Here is a 19,737-nt window from a genome sequence, read left to right on the forward strand (position 1 = left end):
GGAAGTACACATGTGAACATCATCAGCCTTGGCTGCGATGCATCAAGATCTAAATAGTCTGGTTATCTGTCTTGGCATAACTATGAAGAATGGCCACTTGGACAAGGCATCAGAGGTGGTTGTGGTCCATGAACCCATGCTCCTGTGAATCAGCCCTTCAAGAGCTGATGGGAAGCCGGATGTTTGAGGATAAGAAGTTTCAGTTTTGATCTCGCGTGGACGTTTCACATTTGTGTTCATTTCTATCTGTCCTTTGGAAGTTGGTACTTGAGTGCATTTATGTGATTTTTTTGTTGTCTTCTCTCTTGCCCTTCTCTGGATGATTGAGTGCAGAACTGTGGTTAATGTAACCAATTAGCCTACAGTCTGAATCTCAAGGAACCTTTTGTGACCAATATCCAGTTTCCAGTAAGAACTTTTATGTTTGAAATGTTCTTTTGTTAAGGATAAGGGGCTCAACTTTCCCCAAAGCCGTTTTTTGGCATATTGCCAGAGTTATGCCCGTTTTTCTAGGCCACAACTGCTCCAAAAATAAATGTGCCAAGTTTCCCTGTTCTATTTTTTGAAATTGGTGCTGAGCAGCCTGTCCTGTAGTCTCGGGGGGGGGGGGGGGGGGGGGGAGTGGAGCCTAATGTCGTTGCCGAAAAAATGATGCCGCCCCTTCTGCGCATGCGTGAGAAAAAAAAGAAGTTTTTGACGTGACTGGGTGCACATGCCCAGTACAGCACACGGCCTGCATTCGGCCATTTTTAAAAAGCCAGTTGTGTATGAAAACTTTAATTACCATTGGAAAAATCGGAGCTGCAATACAAGATGCAATGCGATGCAAGGACCAAAAATTTCTTACAGGATGAATTGGAGGCACTAGTTACTTGTGATTGAGGGAAGATGGCAGGAGCTGGACACCAGCAGAGGTCACTCAAAAATTCCACTCAAAGAAATGCTGGAACCAACTTGCACAAGATTATTGTGCAAGAGTGACCACTCCGAGGGCTGGAGGCCAGTGAAAAAGAAGTGGCAGAACCTTGGTCAAGTAGTTAGTGTAAGTAATATTTTTATATATTCAATGGAATTGCAATTGTAAATGTGACCAGCTGGATATGTTCCACCCAGCAGAAAGACACCCTCCCTAAAAAGTTATGTTTTCATCTTTGCAGAGGAAGGTGGCACACAACAAACGGGAAGAATTTGGAACAGGAGGAGGTCCAGCAAATCTGCACCCACTGACAGCCTTGAAAGAGAGGGTCGCTGCTTTGATGGGTCCTGCCTGGAGAAAAGCAACCACCACTGCACAAGCTGGGCCCACATTCGAGGGAGAGGGTAAGTCCTGCAAATTCCACTGTCTGGCTTTCCAAAATGTTAAGTCCTGCGCGGGCTAGCCATGCTTCGGTTCATGGGGATGTCTCCGTCAGCTAGGGTTGATGCAGTGTGCTATCATTCATCGTGGTCCTTCAAATGAGCTTGCTGCCTGTGCTGTGTGTGCCTACTAATGCCACCCTCCTCTGCTGCTAACCATTTGTCTGTTCTGTAATATTTTGCAGAACTTGAGGCCAACTCTGACGATGCAGAAGATGATTCAGACGAGGACGAGCCTGAAGGAGAACATCTTCCAATCCCACCTTCCAGACCAAGAGCATGGGGGTGAGGGGGAGGGGATGGATGAAGCCCCCACTGTTGTACTCACTTTGGAGGAGGTACAGATGCTGCCCATTGAGGTGCTAATCCCTTCCCTGTGTAGTGGTTTGAGTGTTGGTGGGACATTCCATGGTTTCTCACCGTCCGAGGCTGGGGATTCCAGTGGGATGCAGCAAGGTACACCCAGGGCCCCACCGTCCCAGGCTGCTTGTCCCAGTGGGATACAGCAAGGCACACCCAGGGCCCCACCGTCCGAGGCTGCGGGTCCTACTGGAATGCTGCGAGCCAAACCCAGGGTTGAGGAGGGGAAGGAGAGCTCGACCGCGCTCTCCTGAGGTGCAGGATCTAGCAGATGTGGTTCAGATGGCAATGAGTGCGGAGAGCATTGACCTTACCTGATCACTCCTGGAAACCATCAGTGGGGTGGGTGATAAGGTATTGGGACTGTCGGGAGAAGTATCAACACTCTCACGAGAAATGGGAACGCTGTCTGGGAACATGAGAGGGGGAATATCTGTCAGCAGAAACAATGTCGGTGCACATGGGGGAGGGAATGTCGCAGATAGCTGATGAGCTGTCAGTGAATAGGAGGGAGGGAATGTTGCAGATAGTTGACACGCTTTTGCTCAACATGAGGGAGGGCATGTCACAGGTAGGTGAGACACTGGTGACGAACATGAGAGAGGGAATGTTGGAGGTAGTTGAGACACTCGGGGCACATGGAGGGAATGTTGGAGTTAGCTGCTGCAATAAAGGAACACACCTCGACCCCGTGCCCATTTACAGAATCAACTGCCACTCCCACTCCAATCCCCAGACCAGCCTCAAAAGACATGCCCTCCCTCATGTTGAGCAAAAGTGTGTCAACTATCTGCGACATTCCCTCCCTCATATTCACTGACAGCGCATCAGCTACCTGCGTCTGCCCCCGCTAACCCCCAAATCAAGAAGTGCGCATTACCCGAGATGTTCGAAAGAATAAGCTTGATACCAACCCGAGAAATGCTGCGCCATCGCCTGCGGGCAGGGGTGGTGGAGTCACCAAGACCAAGCGCAGCGGACGGTCTTAGAATAAGGTGGAGGAGAGATGGGTGCAGCCTTTCTTTGCTGCTGCTGTTATTATTGTTACTGTTAGAACTGTTCTCAACGTAAAAGTTTTTTGTAAGTTATGTAAATTTAAAAGTTAGCAAAAGTTAAAGCTTGTAAGTGATCTTAAGTGAAAACTTTAAAGTTTGATACAAGAATATTTTTATTTAAGTTAAGTACAAACAAATGCTTGTTAAACTTTTGAATAAAATATATTTTAAATTATAACTGAATCATTTATGTTATTTGTTCTATTATTAACGCAACTTTTTGAAGTAAACAAGAATCATTTGCATCATTTGTAACATTAACACAGCACAACATTACGGAACAGGTCCAAACTGTAAATATGGTCCATGTGGGATAGTTGCCGCTGAGCCTTCAGGCAGCAAAGCGTTCATGGATGAGCTGCTGGCGCAAGGCTCGAGTAATCGTTAAAGGGGCATGACGGCCCGCCCTCTGCCGTTGTGTTCCAGGTTGCATGGCTTCCTTGTCCTCCTCCTCCTCGTCATCTGCAGCTTCTTCCTCATCATCATCAGCCACTCTCACCTCAGGTGGGTCTTCTACTTCCAGTTGCTGCTGCCTCATGATGGCTAAGTTATGCAGCATGCAGCACACAACAGTGAACTGACCGATAATCTCAGGGGAGTATTGCAAGTAGCCTCCGGAATGTTCTAGGCATTGGAAATGCTGTTTCAAGATGCCAATGGTCCTCTGCGACGCGCAGCATAATAATGTGCGACACATTGTATTCCCGGTCAGCTTTCGTCCGGGTTATGCGTAGGGGCATTCCGGGTTATGCGTAGGGAGGTCAAGAGCCAGGTGGCGATGCCGTACCCTTTGTTTCCCAGTAGCCAGCAATGCCTTACTGCCTGCTACTGAAACATGGCAGATATAATGCTCTCACGTAGGATGAACGCATCAAGGGTGCTCCCAGGGTATCTTGCATCAACTGACATGATGCGATGCATGTCGTTACACACGAGCTACACATTAATGGAGTGGAAGCTTTCTCTGTTCCTGTACATCTCGGAATCCTCCAAAGATGCTCGCAAGGCGATGTAGGTACAATCAATGCAGCCCTGTACCTTTGGTAAGCCAGCAATCCTGGAGAAGCCCACAGTCCTGTCACGCATTGCCTGGGCAGTCATGGGGAACTTTATGTAGTCATTCCTCCGGGCATATAGTGCAGCAGTCACCTGCCGAATGCAGATGTGTGTTGCATGTTGAGAAATGGCGCACACATCCCCAGTTATAGCTTGGAACGATCCAGATTCATAAAATGAAAGTGCAGCTGTAACCTTCACTTCAACTGATAAAGCAGTTCTCCTGATGCTTCTAGGTTGCAGGTCTGCTTTTACTAACTCACAGATCTCAGTTACAACTTGTTTGTGGAAACGCAGCCTTCTGACGCAGTCTGCATCACTCAGGTGCAGGTACGAAGGCCTGTCTCGATATACCCGGCGTGGGTAAGGCCTCCTGCCCATTACCCTGAGGTTCCTATTGCAATGATGCTGAATTAATTGTCTCCTCTGCAGCACCATCATGCAGCGAAGGCTTGCACAAGGTATGGCATTGTCAGTATTGCCCCCTGATTAAATTTTACCTTTGCAAGAAGCTCAAAATGGCAGGCAGGCAGGACAAGGTTCTTTGTTCTCTCTCCCCACAAGGTCTATATGGACCACACCCAGGTCTGAGCAGGGGCAGTTGATCGGGACCCCCCCCCCCCCTCCACCCACGTGGGCTTGATTTGATGCGTAGTGCAGGCTTTTGATGCCTTCCACAGCCCCCCACTTCCTCTCGGGCTTCTTTTGAAGCCGAGCCCCTGTGTACGGGCAAGTATCCGTTTCTGCTGGCTGATGCTCCGACCCTTGAGCCCTGTTTGTAGACGTTCAGTGGTGGCGTGTCAGTTTAAAAAAAAAAAATGAAAATTACAGAAATCCATCAACTTTCCATTTACTGCATACTTAGGTTAAAAAAATGAATCTTTATTATGGATATTTAAGTGTTCTTCGCTCCCTCCAAAACTTTATTGAAAGTCTTTCTACGCCAATTTTTCAATGCATGCTGGTTTTTCTTAACTCACCAAAAGGTTTTTCGGGAGTGGTCACATATGCCAATCTAGGAGAAATATTTTTTAGGCAAACTTACATAATTGAGAAAACCTGGCACAGACATCAAGTTACACTCCCTATGACACAAAAATAAATGAACCTAAAAAAATTATAACTGAGTTATGCTGCCGCACATTCATTGGGGAAACTTTAATTTTTTAACTTGCGCCAAAAAAAGTGGCGCACACCAAAAAAAACGCCGCAAATCACTGGGGAAAATTGTGCTCAGGGTCTCAGTTTAACATCTCATCCAAAAGACAACCACCAAAAATGCAACATTCCTTCAGTCCTGCACTGACACGTTAGCCAAGATCGTAATATTTACAACATTAATGTCCACACAGATGGCGAATAACCTACAGCCAATCAATGTAGCTCTCAACAATAACATCAACCAAGTAATTTGATTTATCGATAACTGCCAGGGAAACTACGAAGTAGTGCCATGGGATGTTTTATGTCCACCTGGGCCTCAGGGCCTCAGTTTAACTTTAAGATAAATTGTAAAAATTAGGTAATTACTAATTTGAAAAGGAATTACTGCCCTTGTGCAATTTGTTCGTGGTAAAAGCAAGTCAGCTTTGATTGGGCAAAGCAAAGTGGCCAGGGTAGCCTTGAGGAGGAGTTCATAGTGTGTATCCGGGATAGTTTCCTTGAACAGTACATTGCGGAACCAACCAGGGAGCAAGCTATCTTAGATCTAGTACTGTATAATGAGGCAGGATTAATAAATGATCTCGTTGTAAAGGATCCTCTAAGAATGAGTGACCATAACCTGGTTGAATTTCAAATTCAGTTGGAGGGTGAGAAAGTTGGTTCTCAAACCAGGGTCCTAAGCTTAAATAAAGGAGACTACAAAGGTATGAGGGCAGAGTTGGCTAAAGTGGACTGGGAAAATAGATTAAAATATGGGACAGTTGATGAGCAGTGGCAGACATTTAAGGAGATATTTTATAACTCGCAACAAAATGAGAAGGAAAGAGAAGGGATAACCATCTGTGGCTAACTAAGGAAATAAGAGATGGTGTCAAATTGAAAACAAGGGCATACAATGTGGCCAAGACTAGTGGGAGGCCAGAGGATTGGGAAACTTTTAAAAGCCAGCAAAGAATGACTAAAAAAAATGATAGGGAAGATAGATTACGAAAGTAAACTAGCATGAAATATAAAAATAGATAGTAAGAGTTCCCACAGGTACATAAAAAGGAAAAGAGTGGCTAAAGTAAATGTTGGTCCCCTAGAGGATAAGACTGGGGAATTAATAATGGAGAACAGGGAAATGGCAGAGATGTTGAACAAATATTTTGTAACTGCCTTCACAGTAGAAGTCACTTAAAAACATCCCAATAGTGGATAATCAAGGAGTTATAGGGAGGGACGAACTTAATACAATCACTATCATTAATGAAGTAGTACTTGGTAAAATAATGGGACTAAAGGCGGACAAATCCCCGGACCTGGTGGCTTACATCCTAGGGTCTTAAAGGAAATGGCTGCAGAGATAGTGGATGCAATGGTTGTAATCTACCAAAATTCCCTGGATTCTGGGGCGGTCCCAGCGGATTTCAAAACCGCAAATGTAACACCCCTATTTAAAAAAGGAGGCAGACAAAAAGCAGGGAATCTATAGACCAGTTAGCCTAGCATCTGTCATTGGGAAAATGCTGGAGTCTGTTATTAAGGAAGCAGCAGCGGGATATTTGGAAAAACATGATTCAATCAAGCAGAGTCAGCATTGAAGGGAAATCATGTTTGACAAAGTTGCTGGAGTTCTTTGAGGATGTAAAGAGCAGGGTGGATAAGGGGGGGATCAGTGGATGTGGTGTATTTGGATTTCCAGAAGGCATTCAATAAGGTGCCACATAACAGGTTACTGCACACGATAAAAGCTCACGGGGTTGGGGCTAATATATTAGCATGGATAGAGAATTGGCTAACTAACAGAAAACAGAGAGTCGGGATAAATAGTTCATTTTCCGGTTGGCAAACGGTAACTAGTGGGGTGCCGCAGGGATCGGTGCTGGGTCCTCAACTAATTACAATCTATATTAATGACTTGGATGAAAGGACTGAGTATAATGTAGCCAAGTTTGCTGACGATACAAAGATGGGTGGGAAAGCAAATTGTGAGGAGGACACACACAATCTGCAAAGGTATATATAGATAGGCTAAGTGGGAGGGAAAAAATTTGGCAGATGGAGTATAATGTGGGAAAATGTGAGGTTATCCACTTTGGCAGAAAAAATAGAAAAGCAAATTATAATTTAAATGGAGAAAAACTGCAAAGTGCTTCAGTACAGAGTGACCTGGGGGTCCTTGTGCATGAAACACAAAACGTTAGGTGCAGCAAGTAATCAGGAAGGCAAATGGAATGTTGGCCTTTATTGCAAGGGGGATAGAGTATAAAAGCAGAGAAGTCCTGCTACCACTGTACATGGTTTTCCAGAGTCCACACCTGGAGTACTGCATACAGTTTTGGTCTCCGTATTTAAGGAAGGATATACTTGCGTTGGAGGCTGTTCAGAGAAGGTTCACTAGGTTGATTCCGGAGATGGGGGGGTTGACCTATGAAGATAGGTTGAGTAGGTTGGGCCTATACACATTGGAGTTCAGAAGAATGAGAGGAGATCTTATCGAAACTTAGAAGATAATGAGGGGGCTTGACAAGGTGAATGCAGAGAGGATACTTCCACTGATAGGGGAAACTAAAACTAGAGGACATCGGCCCCAATTTTGCCCATCACTGGCGCCGTTTTATCGGTGCCCAGTGAATTTTGTGGCACCAAAGCTCACTCCAAATATTCTCCAGTGTTGGGGCGTCGGCGTCTACTACCAGTGGCAGAATGTTTGGTGCCATACATTCTGGCGTATCTGTAAAAGAAGGTTCAGCGCCCTCTTTCCACATAAGGCAAACTTTCCCCACCTACAAAATTTTTTAAACTGGCGCACAGACCCTAGAAACACCTACCTGCAGTTAGAGAATCCGCGCTGGCCCGTTGCTAACCCTGGTCGAAGGGACTTCCATTTAGTTTACAATTAAACTCTAAGGTAAGTTGAAAGACCAAATTTAAACTACAAGCAGGTACAAGTATAAAATAAATAAAAATGTACCCATATTGATGACCCTGTGATGAAAAAAGAATGATTGCAAAAAAAAATTCCGTACCTTTTTCCATCGATGTCCTCACGGCCCAAAATAATCCAAAAAGTTAAAGGAAAACATTAAAAAGTTGCAAAAATGCATAATCAACATACCAAACATCATCATCTTCTGCAATGTAGAACAGTCTTCTCCCCACTCGACTGGACATCGACTGGAGCCCCAGCTAGCCCCTGGCCAAAGGTCCTCTTCCCACGAGGCCCACTGCTAGCCCAGGCCGAAGGTCTGCACACAAAGGACAGTGCAAGACACTCCAGGCTCAAAGGCAAACAGCAGCGATCTTTATTAAAGGTGGAATTTTAAATTGAAAAAAAATATATAATCCCACCACAAATCTTTTGGTTTCTATGGAGTGTTGAGTGCTTAAATGGAAAATATATAATTTATATTAAATGTTACCACCAGAAATGTTTTATGTTTCAAGGGAGTGTTGGGAGTGCTTAGGTGGACATAACATAATGGCTATTAAATATCTTGAATGTTTAACTGGAGTTTGGGTGTGTTGGAGTGCTTAGGTGGACAATAAAACGAAGTTGTTCATGGATCCAGACTGGGTCAGGGTCACTGATACATGCATCATGGTACTTCGTTGCACGCATCAGTGACCCAGAACAAGGCAGGATCCATGAACACCGTAGTACTGGAACCTGCCCCTGTATCATTTAAACCAATAGGTTACAAGGGGTGATGCCATTTTACATTTTCAGCCCAGTTATCCTGCAATATTTATTAGTGCAGCATTAAAAAATAAAGTGCAGGAGTCAGGTTAAAAGTCCAAAATTAAAATGTTTATTAAACATTTGTACAGCACCGTTCTGATTGGTGTGATTTTACTTCGGTTTAAATCTTCAAAACTTTATTCAGAGCTGTGACAAACTTTACAAACAACAATCAACGAAATCAACCAAAAAACAATTATTCTATCCTCTTCATTAGCGCTGTGTGCCAATCCTGCCCCAGTAGATGCCACCACCCCTGTGCGCGCCCGTAGTTGCAGACTTCTGCTTCTTTGCCCCCCTGTACCCCCAGGTGTAGTCTGTTCCTTTTACATAACATAAGAAATAGGAGCAGGAGTAGGCCATACGGCTCCTCGAGCCTACTCTGCCATTTAATACGATCTTGGCTGATCCGATCATGGTCTCAGGTCCACTTCCCTGCCCGCTCCCCATAACCCTTTATTCCCTTATTGGTTAAGAAACTGTCTATCTCTGTCTTAAATTTATTCATTGTCCCAGCTTCCACAGTTCTCTGAGGCAGCGAATTCCACAGATTTACAACCCTCTGAGAAAAGATATTTAATCATTGATGCTGTCCTCTGCTCCACGGCTGTTAGTTGCAGCCTACTTGGCGCACCTCCTCCATTTGTGACCCTTCACGGTTGATCTGTGACACATCTTCTGCAAAGATGCAGAACTTTTAAAAGAGAGGGTCCTTCTAACACACACACACATACACATGCGCGCATACGCACACTGATCACATTTACAGATGTTATTGCAATGCATAAATATTCATATATTTTAAAGCCCGAATAAATGTAAGTTTAATGTATTGCTTACGGTCACTGGTTGTCCGAGGTCCTGCCACTTTTTCAGGTGCGCACCAGTTCTCGGGGTCATGGACATTCCATTAAACTCATCTGCGACCTGGTCCCAAACTTTTGCGAGTGCAGACGGTTTAAGCTTATTTTTTCCGAAGCTCCCCTTGTTCTCAAGAACTCGCCATCCACTCTTGATTAAGTCTACCAGCCGCTCAATTTCATCCGTGCGAAATCTCTTCACCCTTACGGTTTCCCCTTCTCCGTCCCTGGCCCTTTTGCCTTCTCTGCGCCCTTCCATTGCAGCTATCTCGTGATCGAAGCTGTATTTCCTAACTGCGAAACTACATCTGCCACCAATGGATTCTCAATGGTGATCCACAGTCCCTACATGTGCTGTTTTTTTTAATACTTTGTACTGTGCATGCGCAGGTCTTTTTTTTTTGCGCATGTGCCATGCGCAGTGGGATCACAAAAAAATATTTTTTTTTAAATTTGTGCATGCGCATTGGTTAGAATTTTTTTTTCTTTTTTCCTCACATGCGCTGTGCCATTTCAGTGCACATTGAAGGCTCCGCCCAGGAGAGTTGCATCGGGTAGCGCCGGCGCCAGAGGGTGCGCATATGGTGGAGAAAATGCAATTTTTTATTTTCAGCGCTGAGGGGCCTAAAAAAAAAACGGGCATCCAGGTAAGTTAAGGCCTTTTTTTTCTTTGGGGAAAATTTGGGCCTAAGTCTCAGAATAAGGAGCCGCCCATTTAAAACTGAGATGAGGAAAAATTTCTTCGGAGGGTTGTAAATCTATGGAATTCTCTGCCCCAGAGAGCCATGGAGGCTGGGTCATTGAATATATTTAAAGTGGAGATGGACAGATTTTTGAGCGATAAAGGAGTAAAGGGTTATGGGGAGCGGGCAGGGAAGTGAAGCTGAATCCATGATCAGATCAGCCATGATCTTATTGAATGGCGGAGCAGGCTCGAGGGGCCAAATGGCCTACTCCTGCTCCTATTTCTTATGTTCTTTTGATTTCCCCATAGGAGCCCAATCTTTTTACTGATATTCCTGCCCTGGAACTGCCTTTCACAGCTCATATTTCTTATGTATTTATGATGTTAAACACTGAAAAAATTGAATATGCTGTGGTTGTTAAAATCTACAAAGATGCTGATACATTTGGCAGCTGAAAAACAACACTCTACAAATTTAGGATTGGTTTCATGCTTATTATCAGCTGTGGGTGTGCTTGTGGTCCTTTTTTGTATTTTAGTTTAATGTACAGGAAACACATTTCTCTTTATAATATTTGGAATTGAATCACATCGCAAGATCACAGGCTGCATTTCTGTACTGTGGCAACAAATACTGGACTGGTAGAATCTTTAAAGCTTGGGGTGGAAAATTGGATACTCTTTTACAGGGATATCTAACTGTTAGATGTTGAGGTGAGATGGATAGTACGGTCTGAACATGAGTACCCCCACTTACTGCTAATTTTGATTCCTGATTTGCAAAGCTGTGTTTATGGTGACTCATTATTACTTACAAAACTAATTGACGTTGTCCATTTGTGAAGCCCAATTACCAATCGGGTATAAATCCCTCCCTTAAAGTGACTGACATAAATAGAACAGATACTTCGAGTGCCATTCTTTATAGGCTTTATTAGCATCATTCATTACAGATTCTTATGGCCTAGCTTTAGCCATCTGCTGTCTGGGGCTTGGAGCAACTATATGTTGTGGTTGTGCACATAGATGAATTCTTAAAAGAAAACCTTTTTTTTAATATTGTGGCAGGCAGGAAAACGAAACCTATACCAACGTGGGACTAAAAGAAAGCTAGAAAGAAGAAGCTGAAACGTGGAAACTCTCCCGGTGTGATGTAAGTATTTTCTGGTACTGTGCCAGGGCATCTTGATGGCTGACAAAACTGTTACTATAGAAACAGGAGTCTAGTTCTTCAGTATGCCACAGGAATGCTAATCTTGACTAAATGAGAATTTCCAGCTGCACTGGAGGAGTAGACAAAGTTTGTATTTAAAAAAAAAAAATCCATAAAATAATGAGGGGGAGGCAAATAATTGCCATTGACAAAAGGAAAGAACTTTTAATAAATTCATAAGCTCAGTATGCACTGCATTCTTTGTGTAACCAACACCGATAATTGTGCTGCACTAATGAGTTTAAAAATAACCTGTTGCTTGATGACAGTACTTTCACAAATATGTGATGGTTTCTCTGTCCAAACTTAAGTATTGAAAAGGAAATTCAGCAGCAACCCATCATTTGAACATAAAAACATGGAGCAGGAGTAGGCCATACGGCCCCTCGAGCCTGCTCCGCCATTTAATATGATCATGGCTGATCCGATTATGGACTCGGGTCCATTTCCCTACCTGCTCTCCATAACTCCTTATTCCCTTATTGGTTAAGAAACTGTCTATCTCGGTCTTAAATTTATTCAATGACCCAGCTTCCACAGCTCTCTGAGGCAGCGAATCCCACCGATTTACAACCCTCCTCCTCATCTCCGTTTTAAATGGGCGGCCCCTTATTCTAAGATTATGCACCCTAATTTTAGTCTCCCCCATCAGTGGAAACATCCTCTCTGCATCCGCCTTGTCAAGCTCCCTCATAATCTCTTACGTTTCGATAAGATCACCTCTCATTCTTCTGAATTCCAATGAGTCGAGGCCCAACCTATAAATTTTATTTTATGTAATTGTTCTTATAAGCACATTTATTTGAATCTGGAACAATGCCGTGCCACTTTTGCCTACATCAATATCTGTAGCCCAACCATGCTGACCTCAGACATGCTAACCTTAAAATAAAGTGTAGATTTTCTTTTTGGTTGAATCTGGTAAATGCAGTAAAGAGGAAGTGAGAGTGGAGAGCTGTTACCTCAGGTCTCTACCCCCACAACACTGCGCTGCGATTTCCGTTGATTTCCCCACCCACTCCAGTTGTAGGTCCGGCATTGGAATTGTAGGGCCCAAGTTTCGGGCCGTGCCTAGAACGGCGCAGCCCCGACCTGGACGCCCGTTTTTCGCACCAGAAAATGCGCCTAAAAAATACTTACCGATTCTCCGGCTCCCTGCAGGTCCTCTGGAGCTGGGTGTGGTGCAGCACGAGCTGTGGGGGGCGGAGCCAGGTCTCTGTGCTGAAAACAGTGCCGGGACTTCTGCACAGGCGCGCTACAGTGGGTGCACATGTGCGGTAGCTCCAGGCGCCCAAAATGTGTGGGAGGGGCCCGAAGCATGCAACCCCTAGCCCTGGCCGAATAGCCTCACTGGGGCTGCGTGGATCAAGCTGCACCTCCCACGCCCAGCTCCTGCTTCCTCCTGACCCGACCCAACTCCTCCGACCCCTGACCCAACCCCCCACCCCCAGACCCGACCCGACCTTGGCTACCTACCTGTAAATCCGGCGCTGGGCCCGAAGTCTTGGGCCCGGCCGGACCCGGCCCGTTCAGCCTCCCTCTCCTCTCTTTTTTTTTCCCCCCCCTTCTCTCCCCCCCTCCCCTCCCTTCTTCCCCCTCCCCTCCCTTCTTCCCCCTCCCCTCCCTTCTTCCCCCTCCCCTCCCTTCTTCCCCCTCCCCTCCCTTCTTCCCCCTCCCCTCCCTTCTTCCCCCTCCCCTCCCCTCTTCCCCCTCCCCTCCCTTCTTCCCCCTCCCCTCCCTTCTTCCCCCTCCCCTCCCTTCTTCCCCCTCCCCTCCCTTCTTCCCCCTCCCCTCCCTTCTTCCCCCTCCCCTCCCTTCTTCCCCCTCCCCTCCCTTCTTCCCCCTCCCCTCCCTTCTTCCCCCTCCCCTCCCTTCTTCCCCCTCCCTCCCCTCCCCTCGCTGTCAGAAACACACACACAGACAGACAGAGAGTGAGCGAGACACACACACACAGACTGACAGAGACACACTTGGGGGGACGTCCCAGCACGCTGTTGGAGGGCTCCCGGTGCTGTAGTCGGTAAGTAGAAAATGTTTTATTGATTTTTTTGATTTTTTTAAATTTTTAATAAATTTTTTTTGATTGATTTATTGGTTGATTTATTGATGTATTTATCATTAATTATTGATGATGGCTCTTTATTTGTAAAACTGAAGTGTTTAATGTTCGTAAACTTCCCTTTAAACCCCCCCCCCCCCCCACCCCTCGTTCCCTACGCCTGATTTGTAACCTACGCCTGATTTTCTAAGTGTAGGCAAAGTTTTTCTGAGCGTACAAAAATCTACACTTACTCCATTCTAAGTTAGTTTGGAGTAAGTTTTCACTGCCTAAACTTTCAAAACGGGCGTAAGTGGCCGGACATGCCCCCTTTTGGAAAAAAAATCTGTTCCAAACTGAAACTGTTCTAACTGACTAGAACTGGAGCAAACTAAATGCTGAGAATTGCAATTTCTAAGATACTCCATTCTAAACCAATTGCTCCAAAAAGACAGGAGCAACTCAGGCCGAAACTTGGCCCCGTAAAGGGGTTCTCTGACCCCCCCCCCCCCTTGCTTCTCTTTCTATGCACCTGTTGATGCCCAAGGAAACTTGGCGTGCAGTTTGCATCTGGATCTCCACAAACTGGAGAGTCTTCAGGACTCTCAGCAGCATCCCGAAGATGGCAAAACGGTATTTTAAATCCTTATCTTCTCTGGATGACCTTTGAACCCCAGAGCTTTCTGGCTGCTGCTCTCTTCTTGGGTCTATGACTTTGGTTTAATTGATGGCCCTAATCCCAGCACAGGATCCTGCCCGGGGATGGAAGAGTACCCAGGCCATGAAAAGGGAGTGCTCTTTTGTCCTTGCAGAAACTGCTTACCTCTGGTGCTCTGCAGTTGTCAGGCAACTGCCACCATCAGGCTTATACCCCATCATACAACTAATTAAATGAATATCCATTAATATATGAATTGAAGTGTTCCATGCTTTATTATTTTACCCTGTTCACCCCATGTATATGAAATTATACTGAAAACAACTGTAAGTTACTGATAGTATCCTTGTCAACCGTGTGTTCCTTTGTCTTTTTTTCCATATAGTTTGATGAAATCCTGAATAAAACATGTTTTTTTTTATCAACAATTGGATTTTTTCAGGCATTGAGTTCGAGATTGATTATTAGAGTTTCGTTTGGCTCCGAGGCCTCTTAGGAATAACTAGAAGCACAGATGAATTGGTTTGCTGTCACTTCTCCAAAGGACTAATTTGACTTGGTGCTGAATATAGCGCTCTAAAAGAGTTAAAGGGATAGTTACTTCTGAGCAATTAAAACTCTCCGGCTTAAGGAATCAGAAATCTGCTTATTCCAACAACCCTTGTGTTGCAAAATTTGGGTTTGCTTTACTTGTGTGTTCAACAAATCTATTTTGCTTAAATCTATGAAAATGAAATGTATTTCAATTTTAGCAACATTTAGATGTTTTGTAATTTTATTTTAATCTACACCATAGATTACTGTTGCCATATGGATTCTTTTTTGTTTCTCAACATAAAATTCCAAATGGCACAGTGCTGCAGTTGTTGAGCAGGAAGAATCTTAAAAAAAAATGTGATGGTGAGGGCGGTAAGAGAAGTGTTTCAAACTGAGTGATAATGTCATTAAGAAACTTAAAAATCCTACATATTGATCTCTTCAAGCAAACAGCAAATTACATTGTCATAAAGATCGATCCAATTATTTTATAAATGATAAAAAGCTGGGAACAAAGAGATTTAGGGGTCCATGTACACAGATCACTAAATGTAGTGGTAGTCAGGTTCAAAAAATAATCAAAATGACTAATGATATGTTAACCTTTATATCTCGAGGGCTAGAATATAATGGGAAGGAAGTTTTGCTATAGCGATACAAAGCCCTGGTTAGACCACATCTGGAGTACTGTGTACAGTTCTGGGCCCTGCACTGTGAAAAGGATATATCTGCCTTGGATGGAGTGCAGTGCAGATTCATCAGAATGTTACCAGTGCTCCAGGGGTTAAATTGTGAGGAGAGATTACACAAACTAAGTTTATATTCCCTGGAAGATAGAAAGTTAAGGGGTGATTTGATTGAGGTTTTTAGGATTTTGAAAGGAATTGATAGGGAAGATAGAGAGAAACTTTTTCTGCCGGTGGTGGAGTCTAGGACAAGGGGACATAACCTTAAAATTACAGCCAGGCCATTCAGGAGAGATGTTGGGGAAACAAAAGGGTGGGAGAAGTGTGGAACTCTCCCACAAAAAGCAGTAGATGCTAGCTCAATTCATAATTTGCAATCTGAGATCAATTAGATTTTTGCTAGCCAGGAGTATTGAGGGATATGGAGCCAAGGTGGGTGGATGGAGTTAGGATACAGGTCAGCCATGTTTACATTGAATGTCAGAACAGACTCAAGGGGCAGAATGGCCTACTCCTGTTCAATGTTCCCTGTAAACAAAATTTGGGGCCATGCGGCCCCTTTAATGAGCTGTGTGCCCCATTCAAAAGTTTGCGTGTGCGTGTTTTTTTTCAATTAATAGCCGGATCATCCTCGACACAGGACCCCTGGAGTGCTGTATGGCTGTGCAGCTTAAAGGGAACATTTGCTCCTGTGCCTCTGTTCAAAGGTCAGAGCTTGGACTGAAGACAAATGGAATGCAATTTTTTGGTTGAAAAAGCTAACTTATCTAAACAATTTGTGATATTGAATAACAAGTTGAAGGTGACTCCATGTTTTCCTTTAAGAATGAAATTTAAAATATTCAAGCTTGCTTATTTTTTCTCTCTCTTCCAGCACAGCACTTAGAAATGTTGTCATCTGTATAGATTAAACTTTCCTCTTCCTTTCCCCTCTCAATATATAATTTGAAGTCTTGGATTATGTTGTCTTTTAGATGAAGATTAGAATTCAAATGTTCCTTAAAACGGGTAAATTTGATCTTGCCGATATATTAATAGAAATTAGCACTTTTTACAGACTGTAACCTCTTGAGATGTTAGATATTTGTGACTCAGCTTGTGTTCTCAATTAATTTCTACTTTGGGGAGAGCTGAGTGTAATTAGGAAATGTAGTAGGAGGGCATAGGAATACCACTGAACCATGTGTCCACTTAATTGATACCAAAATTGTTGCTGTCCTGTATGCTAGTCTAGGTTGCAACATTTAAAATTCAAAAACATGGGTTTCAGCACACTTCATTTTTTGCTGGATTTAAGCTCCAACACATGAGCTTCTATCACTCAGCTTCGGAATAATCAAAGGAGAAAGCTTGGGTTGGACAAATATGGTTGCCACGTCCAGAAATCCTTGAAAAGGCATTAGTGTTGATGTTCAATTCAAACCAGCTTTGTTTACAGTAATAAAAACAGAAAATGCTTGAAAACACTCAGCAGGTCAGGGCAGCATCTGTGGAGAATGAAAGAGTTAACATTTCAGGTCAATGACCTTTAATCAGAAAGGTTCTGTTGTTTACAGCAAACCAGTCTTGTGCACGAATAATGTCGTTCCACTTGTTTTGAACCAGCACAGAGCAGCCATTTAAATAAAAATTAACAGCATCTGATGCACTGATCAGTTTTTGTTCTTAACAATCAATGACTGGATTGCTACATTTGGATATAAGAAAACTTTGTGACTCTGGGACGTGTTTGGCCCTTCTCTCCACCACTGGTGGCAGAGCCTTCAATAGCTTCCGCCAACTCCTCCACTTCTCTGTCTGGCCCCCAGCCTTTAAAAGATTTCTCAAAACTCATCTCTTCGACCAAGCTTTCAGTAACTTTTCCAAGCCTTCCCACAAAGCCTCAGCACCCACTACTTTTCTCTTCTGTGAAATTCCTTGCGACATCTTTCTATTGTCTATGTGTAGCAAATTATTGACACAGAGATAGCTTGGCTCTATTGCTGCCACATAAAATTTTCATATGTAGTGTTTCTGTATTTTGGCAAATTATCCATAGGTTGTGCTTGGGTTGGCCTCTTTGAGGTGGATAGTTGAACTTGTGGTGTTGGTTGCTGTGGGTACTGCCTCTGGAGCTATGGTGAGGTTCATCGTGCGTCGCCCCGACTTGTGTGAGAACACCACCACAGGTCGGGGCTATAAATAGAGCTGGATCGCCAGGCCCTGGAACATCATGGGCCGCCCCGACCTGTGCGAGAACACCACCGCAGGTCAGGGCTATAAATAGAGCTGGATCGCCGGGCCCTGGAACATCATGGGCCACCCCGACCTGTGCGAGAACACCACCGCAGGTCAGGGCTATAAATAGAGCTGGAGTGCTGGGTCCTGGAACATCGTGGCGGAGGTGCGGCAAATGAGGGTACGGGGCCCAGAAGAGCCGAGGGCCCAGGGGCAGCACGGACCTGCCCACACTGCGATATGTGTGCGCACTAGATCCGTGCAGCAGAGCAGGTCTCCAGTCGTCCTGGTTAATCCTTGCCACTAGATAAAGGCCTAGCTCTGTCAAGCCAGTGTGGTGGCTAATGTGCAACAGTCACCACACGTTTTTTTTTAAATCCAAGCACAAGCATCTTCCACCCCCTCAACTGGAGTTCAGGACTGGAATATCGGGTCCTTTATTGAAACATCTGTGAACTCTCGTGGAAGCAAGTCATCCTCGTTCGAGGGACCACCTATGATGATGATGATGATGATGGTGAGGTCCATTCTATGGCCTTTTCTCAACTTTCACTTTCACTAGTGATTTGCTTGATTGCTGCACCTGATGACTGTTTGCTACCAACTCACTAACCAAATGTTGCAACAGGTTCCCAATTTAATTTTGAGGCTCCTGAAATATTGTCAACTTGGTATTTCAACAGTAAAGTCTAATAATATAGGAAAAGTTACATAATTGATCACAGTAAAGCAAATGACAAATTTAGAGTACTTGAATACAGAGAGAGAAATATTAATGCATTTTATGAAAAGTCAAATACATTGACTCTGAAATTCAAAATATTTCCTGGGGTGAAGTTTGGCAGATTTGATTTCCGCCTGTTTCATGTCTACTTCAGACTCTGTTTGAAGCAATCTTGAAACTATCTGCTTCTGGTTATACAGCTATATGAAAGACTCGATTAAACATTTGATTTGATTTGTTTTTAATAAAAACACATTGTCCAATGAAAGAAGCAGATTCCTCAACCTCGGCACCAGCTAATCAGAGCAAGATTGACAGAGACCCAGGGCAAATGGCGTAACACACTCGAAGAGCTGAAATGCCTACTCCTGTTGCTTTGTAAATGGCAGAAATCAGCGACACTTGGGGTTGTCCTACTTAGCTGGGAACATGATTGAAATTCCGATTATTTTCTTTAAACTCTGACTCCCACCTCTGCACTGCTAGTAAATAATTGCTATGCCTTGGTAGCACTCATTTTGGGCCCAAGTTTCGAGCCGCGCCTAGAACGGTGCAGTCCCAACCTGGACACCTGTTTTTCGCGCCACAAAGTGCGCCTAAAAAAACCCTCCAGATTCTCCACCTCCCTGCAGGTCCTCTGGCCCTCGACGCAGCGCAGCAGGAGCTGTAGGGGGCGGAACCAGGTCCCTGCGTCGAAAACAGTGCCGGGACCTCTGCACATGCGCGCTATAGTGGGCACGCATGTGCAGTAGCTCCAGGCGCCCGGAACTGTGTGGGAGGGGCCGAAGCACGCAGCCCCTAGCCCTGGCCGAATGGCCTCACTGGGGCTGCGTGAATAAGGCTCCTCCCACGGCCAGCTCCTGCTTCCTCCCGACTCGACTCCCGCCTCCGGACCGGACCCGACACCCGCTCCTCCGCCCCCCCGCGCCCCCGGACTGGATCCGACCTGACCTCCCTCCCTTCCCCCCGACCCGAACCGAACCGACCTCCCTCACTCCCACCACCCCCCCGACCCGACCCAACGCCACCTACCTGTAAATCTGGTGCTGGGGACGGGCCCTGCCCGAAGTCTCAGTCTCGGGCCCGGCCCGTTTTACCTCCCTCCCCCTTCTCTCTCCTCCCCCACCCCCCCCAATCTCCTCCCCCACCCCCCCCAATCTCCTCCCCCACCCCCCCCAATCTCCTTCCCCTTCCCCCCAATCTCCTTCCCCTCCCCCCCAATCTCCTTCCCCTCCCCCCAATCTCCTTCCCCTCCCCCCCAATCTCCTTCCCCTCCCCCCAATCTCCTTCCCCTCCCCCCCCAATCTCCTTCCCCTCCCCCCCAATCTCCTTCCCCTCCCCCCCAATCTCCTTCCCCTCCCCCCAATCTCCTTCCCCTCCCCCCCAATCTCCTTCCCCTCCCCC

At 45.2% G+C, this 19,737-nt stretch overlaps 1 protein-coding gene across 2 annotated transcripts in view; it reads left to right on the forward strand.

Annotated features, from left to right (window-relative positions):
• The window catches only part of pals1a (protein associated with LIN7 1, MAGUK p55 family member a), a 164,387-nt gene that overhangs the window by 63,390 nt on the left and 81,260 nt on the right, over window positions 1-19,737 (forward strand). For both annotated transcript variants that reach the window (XM_070878966.1, XM_070878965.1), the window contains one exon: window positions 11,329-11,413. The gene's annotated coding sequence lies outside the window, so the exon portion shown is untranslated. The remainder of the gene's footprint in view (window positions 1-11,328; window positions 11,414-19,737) is intronic.

This window comes from Pristiophorus japonicus, chromosome 4 (genome assembly GCF_044704955.1).
Source record: "Pristiophorus japonicus isolate sPriJap1 chromosome 4, sPriJap1.hap1, whole genome shotgun sequence".
NCBI classification, from domain to species: Eukaryota; Metazoa; Chordata; class Chondrichthyes; family Pristiophoridae; genus Pristiophorus; species Pristiophorus japonicus.